Source organism: Lissotriton helveticus, chromosome 4_1, assembly GCF_964261635.1.
Source record: "Lissotriton helveticus chromosome 4_1, aLisHel1.1, whole genome shotgun sequence".
In the NCBI taxonomy this organism is placed as follows: domain Eukaryota; kingdom Metazoa; phylum Chordata; class Amphibia; order Caudata; family Salamandridae; genus Lissotriton; species Lissotriton helveticus.
In genome coordinates this window covers 841,316,197-841,331,268 of record NC_136063.1, presented here as the reverse complement: position 1 = coordinate 841,331,268, position 15,072 = coordinate 841,316,197, and the positions used below count along the sequence as shown (strand labels likewise).

General features: G+C 44.8%; 1 protein-coding gene across 4 annotated transcripts in view; it reads right to left on the bottom strand.

The window, feature by feature from the left end:
• The window catches only part of LDLRAD4 (low density lipoprotein receptor class A domain containing 4), a 314,408-nt gene that overhangs the window by 189,458 nt on the left and 109,878 nt on the right, over positions 1-15,072 (bottom strand). Inside the window, exon 1 of one of the 4 annotated variants that reach the window (XM_078687500.1) lies at positions 9,675-9,822. The exons of the other annotated variants lie outside the window; for them this stretch is intronic. The gene's annotated coding sequence lies outside the window, so the exon portion shown is untranslated. Of the gene's footprint in view, positions 1-9,674; positions 9,823-15,072 lie in introns of those variants that run through there. 4 annotated transcript variants of the gene reach the window in all.

The following is a 15,072-nucleotide window of genomic DNA, read 5'->3' as shown; positions in this document are numbered from 1 at the left end:
GGTATCATTTTTGTCTTACTTTTTAGGTCGAGCCTGTCCCATTCCGCAGGAATGGATAGGATCGAATTCATGTCGGCAAAATCCTCTTCAAACTAAGGGGTTTCAGCCCGGCGTTTTCTTGCAGTTCACGTGAACATGCACGAGCATTCACGGCCAGGGCTTCTCCTCCCCTAGCGGTTACTGCAAACACAACAATGATGGACAGAATGTGGATCAATGTCACACATTCACCCCAGTCAAAAGATCTGGGCCCAAATCCATCGTTTTTCCACTCCACACCACCCGGGGTTAGACAATGGCGATATGCAAATCAGCGCTGACCCTGTGCCCCATGGGAACAGTCCAGTCCGAACTACAAAAGCCATGTCCTTCCCAGAACGGAAACAAGCATCCGAGGACCGGCCCGGTTTCGAGATAACACCTCTCATCAGCCCGGCTAGCTTGCTTCCAGTGGTGTGGAGTGCCTGGGACTCACGTCTGAGCATCCCCAGTACACTTAGAGCGGTTACTGCAAACACAACAATGATTGGCAGAATGTGGATCAATGTCACACATTCACCCCAGTCAAAAGATCTGGGCCCAAATCCATCGTTTTTCCATTCTTCTGTCTATCTCCTCCCCTAGCAGCACTCCTCCCACACCAGCAACTCCCCCCTCCCACACCAGCACCTCCCCTCTCTCCCCGCAAACACAGCCTTGCCGTAGCAGCACTCCTCCCACACCAGCACCTCCCCCCTCCCACACCAGCACCTCCCCTCTCTCTCCCCGCAAACACAGCCTTCCTTTCATTTCTCCTCCCCCTCCCCAGCCAGCTTCCCCCAGGTCGTGTTCCCTCAGATATGCTATTGCATATCGTTTGCTACCTCTTGTATTTTGTTGCTCTTGATACTTGCACAACTGTCACTATTGTCTCATGTAACGTAACGTTTGCTTTTGTAACATGCTCCCTTGTAATTTTGGCTTCATGTATCTAAAAACGCCTCCCTCGCGCTCCTTTCTCCCTCTCTCCCACTGCCTAGTCCTCCCACCCCCTCCCTCTCCAGCGCGCGCTCCACTCGCATCTGCCTGCTGCTCCCCCACCCACCCCCCCCACTCCCCCAACCAGCAATGCCGAGAAGCTTGTTTCCTCTAAGAACATATCGTTTGCTACCTCTTGTATTTTGTTGCTCTTGATACTTGCACAACTGTCACTATTGTCTCATGTAACGTAACGTTTGCTTTTGTAACATGCTCACTTGTAATTTTGGCTTCATGTATCTAAAAACGCCTCCCTCGCGCTCCTTTCTCCCTCTCTCCCGGTGCCTAGTCCTCCCACCCCCTCCCTCTCCAGCGCGCGCTCCACTCGCATCTGCCTGCTGCTACCCCGCCCCCCCCCCCCACTCCCCCAACCAGCAATGCCGAGAAGCTTGTTTCCTCTAAGAACATATCGTTTGCTACCTCTTGTATTTTGTTGCTCTTGATACTTGCACAACTGTCACTATTGTCTCATGTAACGTAACGTTTGCTTTTGTAACATGCTCACTTGTAATTTTGGCTTCATGTATCTAAAAACGCCTCCCTCGCGCTCCTTTCTCCCTCTCTCCCGCTGCCTAGTCCTCCCACCCCCTCCCTCTCCAGCGCGCGCTCCACTCGCATCTGCCTGCTGCTCCCCCGCCCACCCCCCCCACTCCCCCAACCAGCAATGCCGAGAAGCTTGTTTCCTCTAAGAACATATCGTTTGCTACCTCTTGTATTTTGTTGCTCTTGATACTTGCACAACTGTCACTATTGTCTCATGTAACGTAACGTTTGCTTTTGTAACATGCTCACTTGTAATTTTGGCTTCATGTATCTAAAAACGCCTCCCTCGCGCTCCTTTCTCCCTCTCTCCCGGTGCCTAGTCCTCCCACCCCCTCCCTCTCCAGCGCGCGCTCCACTCGCATCTGCCTGCTGCTACCCCGCCCACCCCCCACTCCCCCAACCAGCAATGCCGAGAAGCTTGTTTCCTCTAAGAACATATCGTTTGCTACCTCTTGTATTTTGTTGCTCTTGATACTTGCACAACTGTCACTATTGTCTCATGTAACGTAACGTTTGCTTTTGTAACATGCTCACTTGTAATTTTGGCTTCATGTATCTAACAAGCATTGGCATTGCCAATAGGTCTCGCTTGTGGGACCTTATAAGTATTTAGTTTTGCAGCACAATATCCGATTATGCAACTCGGATATTGTGCTGCAAAACTAAATACTTATAAGGTCCCACAAGCGAGACCTATTGGCTATGCCAATGCTTGTTTAGCAAGATAGCCTACTACCTTTAGACCTGGATTTTTTAAAGTAGAGAGAAATAAAAACATTCATTGCTAAAGCTAGACCTACTGACCTTGCAAATACTCGTTTTGTTGATTTCATGATGCAGGCATTACAGCTATTGCTGGTCTATAGCACAAAGGTACAATGCTCCATGAAAAACTCCTAGGCTGACAATATCAATTACATTCTTCCCTAAAGAATATTTGAGTCGAAATGGCACAGTATATGCACATTTATTTTTTTCCCTCCAGATTTAGAATTGCAAATGTGGGTCTCTCGTTGTTCATGACTGACAGTGGTGCAGGACGCATTCTTGGAGTTGGTTAGCAGATGCAACCTGTGCAATAGGACGGAGATAAATGCTGCCTGGAAGGCCTCTGTGACAAGCAACGGTGATAACGGATTGGCCAGGTAGAGGAGGGTCCTCCGACCACATATTAAGAACCACTGCCCTAGGGCACCAGACGTCCCCGTGGCAATGCACAGTAGCCCCTCAGAACTAAGGTGCGCCTGGATCCTGGGCAGTGCTGACAAGTGGGGAGGAACCCAGGGGATTCCGATTCTGGCAGCTATTTTTGGGCCAGATCGGAGACACGCACGACCAAGGAAAATGTTGAATTTGCCCTGGAGTAATTGTTACCATTACACACTCATGACGCACAAAGAACACTTCACATTCATGGTTATGTGAGAAATCCGTGCCAGACTTCAAGAGCCAAGCAGAAGATCAACCAGAAATCTTCGGGAATCCAGCTAAACATGGTAATGCTGTTCACTAGTAACCAACCCTGCAATTAATCACATGTAATTGTAAAGTTGGAAGTCATGCAACTATACAAATCAGATTTGTGTTGCCAATTGTGCCGTTGTTCGTTGGTCTACTATGTTTGATAATGGAATGCACACATGCTGGACAGTTTATGATGTAAATAAACTGCCAAGCTGCACACAAGCAAGGACTCAACATTAACCAATGATCTTGAATTACCTTCATCATGGTCTTTATCTGCTCACTGCACGAAGAATGAACTAGTTTGCATCATTCCCAAGTAGGGGGAAGGGTGCTATCAATTTTCCTATACTGCAGTCCACAAAACTTTTACTTGAACCCACCTAAACCCACCCACCCCTTTTGTAACAGGCCTACGTAGCTTTCTTCCTCCAGTAAAACAAACTCAGCTTATTAGGTTGAAGCCTGCGCAGTCTGGTTTGCTAAAGACATCGTGGGGACATTCAGAAAGCTTCCATGGGAATGCAATCCACCCGCTGCTTACCACTGACTTTGTGGCTTGTAACTCACATTTTCAGGCTTTCTACTTGCTGTTATTTGTTTTAGGCTGTCCAGTATGAGCTTCTTCTTCTCAAGGATCAAAGCCTTTTCACACTACCTCTCCTCATCTTCTTCCAGAGTGCTCCTTTCTGTAACCAGGTCTGTAAATCGTGTTCTTATCTTGTCACATTTGCTGTGCATTCAAATACAGTGGTACAATGTCAAGGTCAATCTTCAGAGGGAACTTGGTGTACTTTTCCTTCTTTGACATCAAAGTCAGAGGATTTATGTGACAATATTGATGAATACTGGGTGTAGAGAAGACTTTTTTTCGAGCACACCACAACATTTAAATGAGCATTACAAGTATTTCAGACTATCAGAATTAGGGAAGCACAAATGAAGCATATTTTTGTTAATTCTGAAGCGTGTTGGAAACAAATACTTTAATATGATCAAAACAAGTAATTACATTAGGGTATGCCATTTAGACACATGATCATTTGTATGCTGTATAGTAGATTAGTAAAAAACAGTATGTCTGTGCAAATGTAATGGCCATTTCAATTGAAAATGTGTTGTCTGTAATGGCAATGCAATACCACACCATGCATGCTCCACTCCGCTTTATGCCAATGCACTCTGCCCCATCCAGTCCACTCCATGCCACTACACTCTACTCTGTACCACTCAACTCTGTGCCCCTGCACTCTACGCCAATCTACTGTACGCCAATCTACTGTACGCCAGTCAAATTTACTCTACACCGATCCCTGCCACTGCATTCTATGGAATCTACTATGCACCACTCTAATCTATGCCACTGAATTTGACAACGCTGCACTCTGCAACACTATGCCAATGACCTCTACACCAGTCCACTCTACATCACTGCATTCTATGTAACTGCACTCTACTCTGCACCACTGTACTCAATACCACAGCCACTCTACACCAATGCACTCTACGTTGCAACATAACACACTACACCACTGACCTCTATGGAACTTTACTCTGCACTAGTGCATTCTATGGCAATGCACTACATCACTGCACTCTATGCCACAGCAATTTATGGCACTCTATTCCACTCTGCGCGACTGTACTCTAATCTAGGCCACTGCAATCTAGGACAATGCATTGTACGCCGCTGAGTTCTATGCTGTTGCACTGTACGCTACAAAACTCTGCAACATTCTTCGCCAATGCATTCTATACCAATCCACTCTACGTAACACAACTCTACTCTACTCCAGTCCACCCTACGACACTCCATACCACTCTATGCCGCTAACTTTTAGCAATGCTGAACAGCAGCCATGCTGGTGTACAACACGGCAAAACAGGCATCCATAAATCTACCTCGCCCACTCCCTATGGGGAGTCAGATTTTATCGGGTGAGATATATTTAGGGCCTACTTTCCCCTTCTGGTGAGCTGACAAAAAGTGAAGGAGCATTAAAGATGCCTTTAGATCTTGTTTTCATCTTGTCACGTTTATTCAATGTACAGAGACAGAGGTCAAAAGTCAGTTTACATCTACAATTAACTTTCTTTCTCGGACTGCAAAATTAGGGTATTTTGTAAAGTGAACTGTCTTGACAAATGTGCTGTAAAACAAGTGTGAAAGGAAATGCTGTCATTGTACTCTTCACTTTTTAGCAACTTAAATGTGTGTTGGAATAAAAACATTGCAAAATGAATTTCAGTAGTTAGGAAAGCCCTTGATTTGTAACTGATAAAAAAAAATTTCATTGGATGAAAATAAAATCAGAACACTTGACATCGTGATGTGAAAATGATAAATGTGCTTGCTGAAACCCAAAGTCCACAGATTGTTTATGCACTATACAGTTTTATAACTAAAACTGCATGTTAGCGGGAACGTTTTTGGCCATTTCAATGGAAATTGTGTTGTCTGTAAATGATAATCCACTCCCATCTCATGCTTTAGTAATGTATTCATTAAAAGTGAGTTTTTAAAAATGAACTGGAAGCACTCCTGCCCCTGCCCTGATGGCAATGCTATTAGTGAATTAAGAGGCAAGTCAGTGGTCATGTATGCCCTATATGTGGGCTACATTCTTATTATGCATGGAACAAACATTTAGTCAAATCAAACCAAACCGTTTTTTTTACAGCGGGAATGCTGAGCTCACATATTGGATGGTGCTCTTGTGACCAAGAAGAACAAGCATTGGCATAGCCAATAGGTCTCGCCTTTGGGACTGCATACGTGTTTAGCCATGCAGCAAATTATAGAGACAATAAACCTTAAATTATAAGGTATGGCAAGAAAGAAGGCCTGTAGTAGCAAGATACGAGATATGCGATGGTGCACGTGTGAAGGCCTGATAGGGGGCACTGCTGATATATACATAGTTTGAGCCGGATTTGTTTATTTTAATAATCTATGTGCCTGCCAAAAAAGAGGATATTTGTAGAATGAGAACATCACAATCAAAATCCTTTAAGCACCCTGGAGGTTTACACACTCTTCTTCTTTGAATACCCATTTGCCCCCCAAACACCCTGTAAATGTAAATGTGGGATTACTTGTAAATCGCGCTGCCGCCCTACTCAGGGCATCCTGGCGCTGTATACTGCTGTGGAACCCTTCCTGGTTTTCCCTGTGAGATGCCCCCTACTGGGCACCTCAAAGGGGGAACCAGGCATCCCAGCACCACTGGGGCCGTTGTGGAGATTAAGCAAACTATTGCCCAGAGTTGCAGAGTGGGACCCATGATTAGAGTAGGCACCAATGCGAGAATTGTCAAGTCTGCGGACATTGAGCCAGATACTCTGCCACGTCGGGAATTGAACCCTGGTCCCGGGCCAGACCTCTGCATCAGGGTCTGCCGCCTCTAACCAGTGAGCCACACTTCTCCCACACTTTGTGCCTGGAAATACAATCTTGCTGTGTAGTGGGCCCATTTGAAATCAGACCGCAGAGTGACATCAGTTTGGTCTCTCAAATAAAAATGCATTTCTTATCAGAAGCATCCTTTAAAAACCCTTGACTTGCCCCTGAAACGTGGTCAAGTGCTGGGCTAACCTGTTGTATTGCGGCACATGTTGAGGGAAAAGCTTAAGGGCCCCACAGGAATAGAGGAGGTACCAAACACAACATGAGGATAATGGCCTCCCTACAATGGGTTTGTGTCTGCTCGACACAGAATTAAATTAAAGAACCCATCCCGATGAGCAACAGAGGAAACAGCGTCTAAACAAAACCTTAAAAGCTAATAGAATGGATGGCTGGCCAGGAAACCGGAAGAAGTAGATGAAATACAGAGTGAAATGATCACTTCAATAGAGAGGGGCTCAACGTAGGTGGATGGCAGGAGGGAACACACAGTGACAATGTTCCATTGACTCAAATGATTAATGTTGCTATTTATGAAACCAGTCAGTGGAACCTCGCAACTTAAACCTGCTTAATTTAGTCCGTCATAATATGCAGTCCGAAACTAACGTCCCTAAATCACGGACCAGAATTTCAACCGATGCTCTGGGGTATTATTACATTATTTATTATTCATATAACTAGGCACGATTAATATGATAAGACAATCAAATTAAACAATTCAGAAAAGAGAAACAGAAAAAGACATTCTGGCGCAAGCATACTCTAAAAGACTGAACTGTTAAATATCAGTGAAAGAGCAGGAGAAAGCTTCTCAGAGAAAAACAGCTGTAAACAGGATGTACATAAAATAACCTGCAGTAGTTGTCAATATTCACACTTCATAATTCAGAAAGGCAATTCTGTGCAATGTATAACTAGGAACGAAAGAGTAATAATATTAATTCTAGAATTCTAGTACAATGAAGAAATCTAGCGTATAGAAAACGTAATGTTCAAATATGCCTATACATGTGGTAAAATGCTGAACAAGCAATTTTATAGGGTTGGGTAGGAGGTGAAGTATGAACAAGCGCAGACGCGCTATTTTGAAACAGCTGTTATAAGAGAGCGCAAGTCAGAACACCGTGTGCCAAAAGATATCAAGCGCGGCCGCGCTAATTTGAAACAGATGGCCAATGCGCGCCGCTGCACGCTCCCGCAAGGTGGATGCCAGCCACATGCACGAGTCTCAGAAAATGCAGACCAATTCCAAGAGGTCATCTCCTAGAGCAGTGCATGCACTGCACTAGGCTCAACCTAACAAGATGGCTCTGCAAAATAAAATATTTTCCTAGGATGCCATAATGAGACCAGTTTAAGGGTCAAGTACATTACAGTTTGGTCGAGTTGATTATTCAAGTTACTAGACCTGCTGGCCTAGTAACATTGCTATGACTTTGAGGCCTGCTAAAACACACTGGCAAAGCCAATAGCTCTTGCTGCATATGTGAGACCTATTGGCTTTGCCAATGCTTGCTCTATTCTGGGGCCACCAGGCAAGCACAGCCCTTTAGGTTCCTGTACCAGGGCCGCCAATCCAATTTCTGCTTTGTCTCCAACGGAGACAATTAAACCCCTTCCTTTTCCTCCAACATGGCAATGAGCTAGCTCCTTTCTTACTTAGGGGCACGAGGAGCAGCAACTACCACCCAACATACAGCAGCTTGCAAACCAGACAGATTACTATGACACCCATGACCGATCCGGATACTGATATTTTTAAATTAGAACGCAGTAAGCATTTTCTAATTTTAGTAGCAGTTGTTTAGGTCACTTGCCTAGTGCATCCCCCAGTGGGTTTTTTTCCAGTTTGGCAGCTGTATTTGTGGTCTCTACTTTGGTCCGATGTGGCTAAAGAGACTTCTGGCCCACGTGATCTACCTGAAACAATGTACCCTTTCCTTTACAGTTCAGCCTTTGGTAATTAAAGTTTGTTCCGAGTGTCCCAGCGCCAAGTTGACAATGAGTGGCATAGAAATCAATATTTATACACAGTGCACTATCAGGCCACATACAATCAGGGCCGCCTGTTGGAATATGCGGTTTGCCCACCATCAAGCTGTTGCATTTAATCCGCCTCCTACAGCGGTTTCACAATTTGCAAGTCTGCACTGACCACTAATCATTGAACTTACTCTTTGAATTCCCTACATCTCCCAGCGGCCTCTCATCTTACCACACTTTGCACAATCGTCTAAAACATTCCCCGCCCCAAAAAACATTCCCACCCCGCTGCAATCAGTTTAAGATTTTCAAATTCAATCAGAAAATCATAGGCTGAATAAATGCCACGAGGCACAAAAAAAAAAAAAACTAAATTTTGGGGCTCCTATATTGGTCATCATTGGTGGCGCCTGTTTTCACTTGCAACAAATAAGCCTACCGTAAAAACACAGATATAATGAATGTGATAATACATTTTGAGCCTTTCTAGTCACCAGCTCGCAGCTTTAACAGCACAGTAAATAACTCTCCATATCAAGGGTGTTCCTGCCTCCGAAAAATGAAAGGCTGGTTGGACCTGCTGAGAATCCAACCTGTGATTTTGAAAGCCGAACACATCACAGCAGCTGGTACTGAACATAAACCATCTATTCACACCACTCTTGCCGTATTGAACGTAATTGGGTACCAGGATAATGGGTAAAGTGGTGCACCCATATCAAAAGGTGAACGGTTAGGGTAAAAAGTGAGGCTCTGCCAGACCATGGGAGTCCTACAAAGGGTGGTGTGCACCGAATCAACGCAGGAAGCAACCTTTGTTTCTTTTCAAAAAGTAGCTACATCTTGTTAATAATGTAGAGACCAATGCAGAATCTGGGGGTAATATAGCCGGTAAATTGTTTGCATATACTTGCACATAACACATGCTAGCCTTTTCAGCATACAACAAACCGGTATAACGCTTCTAAAATATTCTTGGTCAGTCTAGAAAGCAGTAGGTGAAGCCCCGGCAGTGTCCCGGCACACTGCCCGGCTAACACCATTCAGGTCCCACAGCAACCAAGTGAAGGCAGGCACCGGGAAGCAATTTACTTAGCAGGACGCTGCCTTTATGGCTGTGGCTCAAAAGTGAAGCCAATAAAGAGACCGCTACTAAATGGCCCGACGACTTGCTCGCAAGCTTGGATTCTTAAATAAGGAATAAAATTAAAGTCGATCACATACATGTCCCTGTTGCTAAAGAATGCCAGGTTCTCACCCGTTCAAAAAAGACGCATCACAGGGAATGGACATCGAACCTGAATCTGGTCGCCCTGGGGTCCAGTCCCGAACCGCTCACTCTCGAAGAGTCGGGAGCCCTACCTCGCGGATCACCTGCACCTGGCACAGCGCGCGCCCGGCTGCGGTGCTCTCTCTGCAGGGGAGCGCTTCCTTGACAGCTGAGGGATGCCTCGCGCCGCTGCGCATGCGCGGGCATGGAGGGGCGTGGCCGCGTAATCGAGGGAAGCACTACCGGTCAGCGCGAGACGGCGGAGAGCCCTCAGCCCGCCCGAGGCGCAGCTGGGGCTCGACGCCGGACGGAGGTCGGCACAGACTCGGCTGGTAACCGATGACATTTGAGCTGTTCCCGCCTGGGATTCTCGATTTTTGCGCGTACAAATAACCAGCCGACGCTGTATGAAACGAGCCACCCACTGCTGAAAACCCATTTCCGTCTCCTTTCCTAGAAAGCACGTGCACGTACCCAGTGCACGGTCTTGTTCAGTAGTCTGTTTTGTAATACAACAACAATATGATATATCCGAAGATGTTCCTCCATACTAGAGTTCTAGTTCATAATAAGTATCCAAATACCTTGTTTTACGGACAACCGGCGAACGATTTCACGAAAGATTTCAAAACCCACGCAGACTCCAAATCAAAGAACACCCTGAAAGAACGTTGTTGTCGATTGTTGAAAATACAAGACTGGGTAAAGAGAAGAACTGCTTTTCTCACTGCTCCGAACGAACCCTTTAAGGCGTTGCTTCTCATTGCACCTTTCAACAAGGCAGAATACTGAATTCATGCATGCACCATCCACCACCCACCACCCACTACACGCCTTTAATTGCTTACATACTCTACAAATGCCACACTTCCCTCACGCACCACTATCTTTATAGCTACCGCCACATTCACGCCAACATTCATTCATGGTAACCCTATGAAAGAATTACTTCAAAAGCCATTTCACTGTGATGGATATTTTTATTGATTACTGTGGACTTACACCTTATTTCACACAATATCGCCATGGCTCACGCACTCATGATTGCCAATATCATGCTACAGTCACAGTCTCCTTCTGCTCCCAGAAGTCTGCTACCTCTCCAATCACTTGTTGACTCCTTGACTTTGACACTGTGCAGTGCGCCACTGCCTTTTGGCTAGGTCAGCACTACACAAATAGTGCATAAATACTGTAGCTCTTGCATTCTGATCCATTATTTCTTACACACACTGCAAACCATTACATCGGACTAAGACTGCAGCATTACTTACAACATACTCACCATCACTTAGTCACATCCTTATGCTTAATCTCCAAAGCTGGCCAACCTTTAACCATCGCCCAGAAACCCAATCAGTCACAACTAGCCATCCACATGATTACCATCCAGCATGCACCATCATGTAACACCTGCTTGCCATCATGTAACACCTGCTTGCCGCTTCTCTCTCACTCACTTATGAGGAGTACAAACATAGCACACATGCATAGACAATAGGCACTATAAAGCTTATTGCCTAAAAGAAGTTATATACAGCGGATTAAGAAAAGCGGTGTGTTGAGAGCAGAATTTTATTTGGAAAATGAAAATACAAGTCTAAGTCTCTAGAAGTTAGCTCCTTTAATGAAAAGAATCCTCCCACCCATACATGCAAAGCTCTTTATCACATGATCGAAGAGATAACGTGGTAGTGCTTTAGAAACATTTTAACACAGATTTAGAATTCTGCACATCCAACTATTTTGAGCCAATGAAGGTACCCACTTTGCTTCAGACATGGTCATATTTTCAGACCAGAAACACATCTGGCCTTACTTCAGTGCCCATTCATTAGAAATACCAAAGTGAATTGGTATAATTCAGTTGTGAGTTTATACATGCTTCACCTACCTGCACCCTTACATTCAAGGCAAGGAGATGAACTAACACCCTTAGTTGAATGCATAATGTCCACAGCAACCTGGGCCACTTGGCTTAGGCATGGAGTTGGAGTCGGCCTAACTCCTCTTTTTAGATAGCTTCTCAGATGTCTTCTACAATTAATGTTAGGGTCAAGCAAGTGGCTCGTGTATAAAAGATCCTTGTTCAAAATAGCCCTTCACCCTGCCCCTTTTTACAGCGCTTCAGTTGTAGCTTTTGAGGCACACCATTCTTAGGTCGAGCCTGGGCAGCGCATGCACTGCGAGCCATGCTGTATTGGAGAATGTACTTGAAGCCCCGCCCACTCTCAGCCCACATTTGTCGTCGTCCTTCTTAAATGCTGGCTTCTGATTCATTATTACGCTGGTTAGTCCCTCCATAGTAACACTTTGTCTTCATTTGTAACCTCCCATGAGAACTGACCCTTTTACTTCCGGTTCTTACACAGTACGTCTTCTTTAGTCTGTAAACACTATTTTCTTTAACCCGTTGCGTGCGTCGAACGGCCTCCGGCCGGCCGATGTCACAGCGGGCGTATGCGGAGGACGGACAGAGGCCGTCCGAAACACCCCCACTCATTAATTCCCCAGCACCGCGGTGGAATTTGCGCCATGGTCAAGGGGTTAATGAGTTTCTCTTAATGCAGGAGGGTCTCTCGGGCGCAGTTGTGACCGAATATGCTTCATTATCACGCAGTCTTTTTCCCCGCAGGGAATTACAAAGCGGTCGTTACAACGACTGTTGTAATTCTGCATACCATTACCCCGCAAGTCGTAACAACGACTTGATGGGGGGCGCTGGATGTTGGAATAGTATAATTTACTATTCCAACTCAAGTTTGTTCGGACAATAGGGAAGGTGTTGGATTTTAAATCCGACACCTTCTCCCCCCCCCTCTGCAAGTCGTTGTTCCGACTTGCGGAGTAATGGTATGCGGTATTACAACGCGGTCATTGTAACGACTGCTTTGTAATTCCCTGCGGGGAAAAAGTTTTAAGGTAAACATGGTTTACCGTTGTGACCACCTGCTGGTTTATTTAACTCGTTGCAAACAGGAGCTCTTGAGAAGCCAAGGGAGACAGTAGCGGGCAACTCAGCAATGCTATCAAGCATTTGGAATGCAATAGGTCTTGCATTTGCAAGAGTTTAAGCTATTGGCATTGTAAATGACAATGCCATTTATTTAGGTTTTAAAAACCAAAAAACATAAATAAAAGGCATTGTCATTCAGCCGCTGCCTGTGCAGGTAAAAGCGGTGGAGCCGGGTGATTGACGGAACATTTATTATTTATCTAATTTTCCCTCTGCATCATCCATCGAAATCTCCCCCCAGCCCCACCGTTCTTACCTGCACGGGTCGCGGCTGTTGTAATTTACAATGCCAATAGATCAGAAACGCCTAAATGCGAGACCTATTGCATTGCACATGCTTGTTCAAACTGGCTTGAGGCCTCCATCTAATCCTATTACAAGTGGTATGTCCATGGCACAGGACTGGTTGCAAGGTCCAGATTACTTTATTAAAGTAAGCAAACAAAAAAATGTTGCAGACTACGGGTGGAGGAGGAAACTGGAAGATGGACAATTTGAGCTGGTTGGTGCAGAGAAATGTTTCTAGTCTAACAGTTTTTACACTTATAGGAGTGAACCAGTATGAAGTTGCTCTTTACGCTCTATCCAGTAAGGAGTCTCTGCGAGAATATTGAATGGCTGCCTTGTCGAAAAGGTCTCTCATCGTTAGTCATTGATCTCGCTCACCGTAAGCCGACATACTCTCGCCAAAACTAGCCCTTTTTTGCTCCCCATCTTCTCTTGTATGGACCAATTTGTCGCTTCATTAACCAACTGTCACATTTTCGCCATCACATAAGACCACCTACTCTACATCTGCAGTGACAGCCGCACTTTACCACCATACAAGGCGGATTTGCAATTGTGTTTCCTTCCACAGGAGCAACTAGGACTAGAGAGAGCCATGTCGCTTGTGGGCTGGTCTCTACCACTATGTGCATCTTCATCACTGACCCTTATGTAAGGCTTGTTAAAATATTTTATTACTTGAGGCCATTACAGCATCCCCTAGAACATGATGCAGGAGAGAGCTATCCTCACTTACAAATACCAATTGGAGTGGTCTCTGCTAGATGAATTTCTTGGAGCTGTCGTCACTCCAGTCATTTGACACAGTTATTAGCAAATTAGTTCTACAGTGGCATTTCCTAGAATTTGTCTGTCGACTGTGCTACAGGTCAGAATAAGGCATGGTGGCTTCTTGCTTCTCTGTACAATGGCCAGTTCACTTCCCATTCGGCTTCGTTCATAGTTATAGACCAAGTTCTTCTAGCGCTAGTAGCAGGTGTTGCAAAGGTCAACATAAATCATAGAAAAAACATCAATGTATAAAAACAGCAAATGTATATAGTCCATGAAAATATAAAACTAATTGAGATAACCATGGTTATCGTAGTACGCTTGTATGTGTGCTAGAGGTGAGCAAAAGTTCTGGAAGTTGAATGTCCATGCCTTAAACATTCGCCTTAAACATTACCAGTACACCCACATTCCAAAGCGCCCCGCCTCGAAATCCCCCTCTCTCCCTACCTCTACATCAGTCTTTGCTTCTCTTCCCCCTGGTCTGTTTAAGAAGATTAATTGTTTTTGTGTGATCTTCCTAAAGTGTTACAGATAATTTATGATTGTTTACGATCATACAAGATTCAGTTAGTATGGGGAATTTTTTTTTCCAGATTTGTTCCATACAGGGGTCTCCAAAATAGTTCTTCCCCGGTGCCCTCAAAATTCAAGCTGACATTGCATATTTAGAACGAGGAGTTAGAATGCGATGCAACTGAGTAGGTGGCTAGTGAAGTGCAGATTGCCAGCTAGTTTTCCACAGTCTCTGTTTTGATATACTTAAACTTGTTCCAATACTCCACGTTTACTAGAACACAAAACATTATTCAAAGAAATACGTAGAAGCATGAAATAGGCAGAAGAACGACCCTAACCCCACCAAAGCATTAAAAAAAATACCGTTACGAATCATGGAAGGTGAGGGGTTGGAAGTCTCAGTCTTAAGGGGAGACTTACATGTTTGTCAGTAAGTGATTCTAAACATGTATATTGCCTCGTCATAAATTTACATCTCAGATCGCTTGACCAGGCAGATTGGCGGATTGTAAATATTTCAGGAGGTGAATCTCCCCATCTTTCTGCTGTAGCTCTTTTGAGTCAACCATGAAAGGTGTCATACGTTAGATCTGGTGTTAGGTACACTAACCACTTATATATACAGGGAGTCAATTAAGCACTTTTACCTGTTTTACAGCTTATAAATCTGAATGTTGTGATCTATGGGTCTGGTGTTTGTTAGCATCACAGAGGTTGTCCATTTTCAAGAGCAAAGTTCACAAATATGCCTATAGCTACTTCATTGGATATCAAGTGGAGGAATGCCAATTT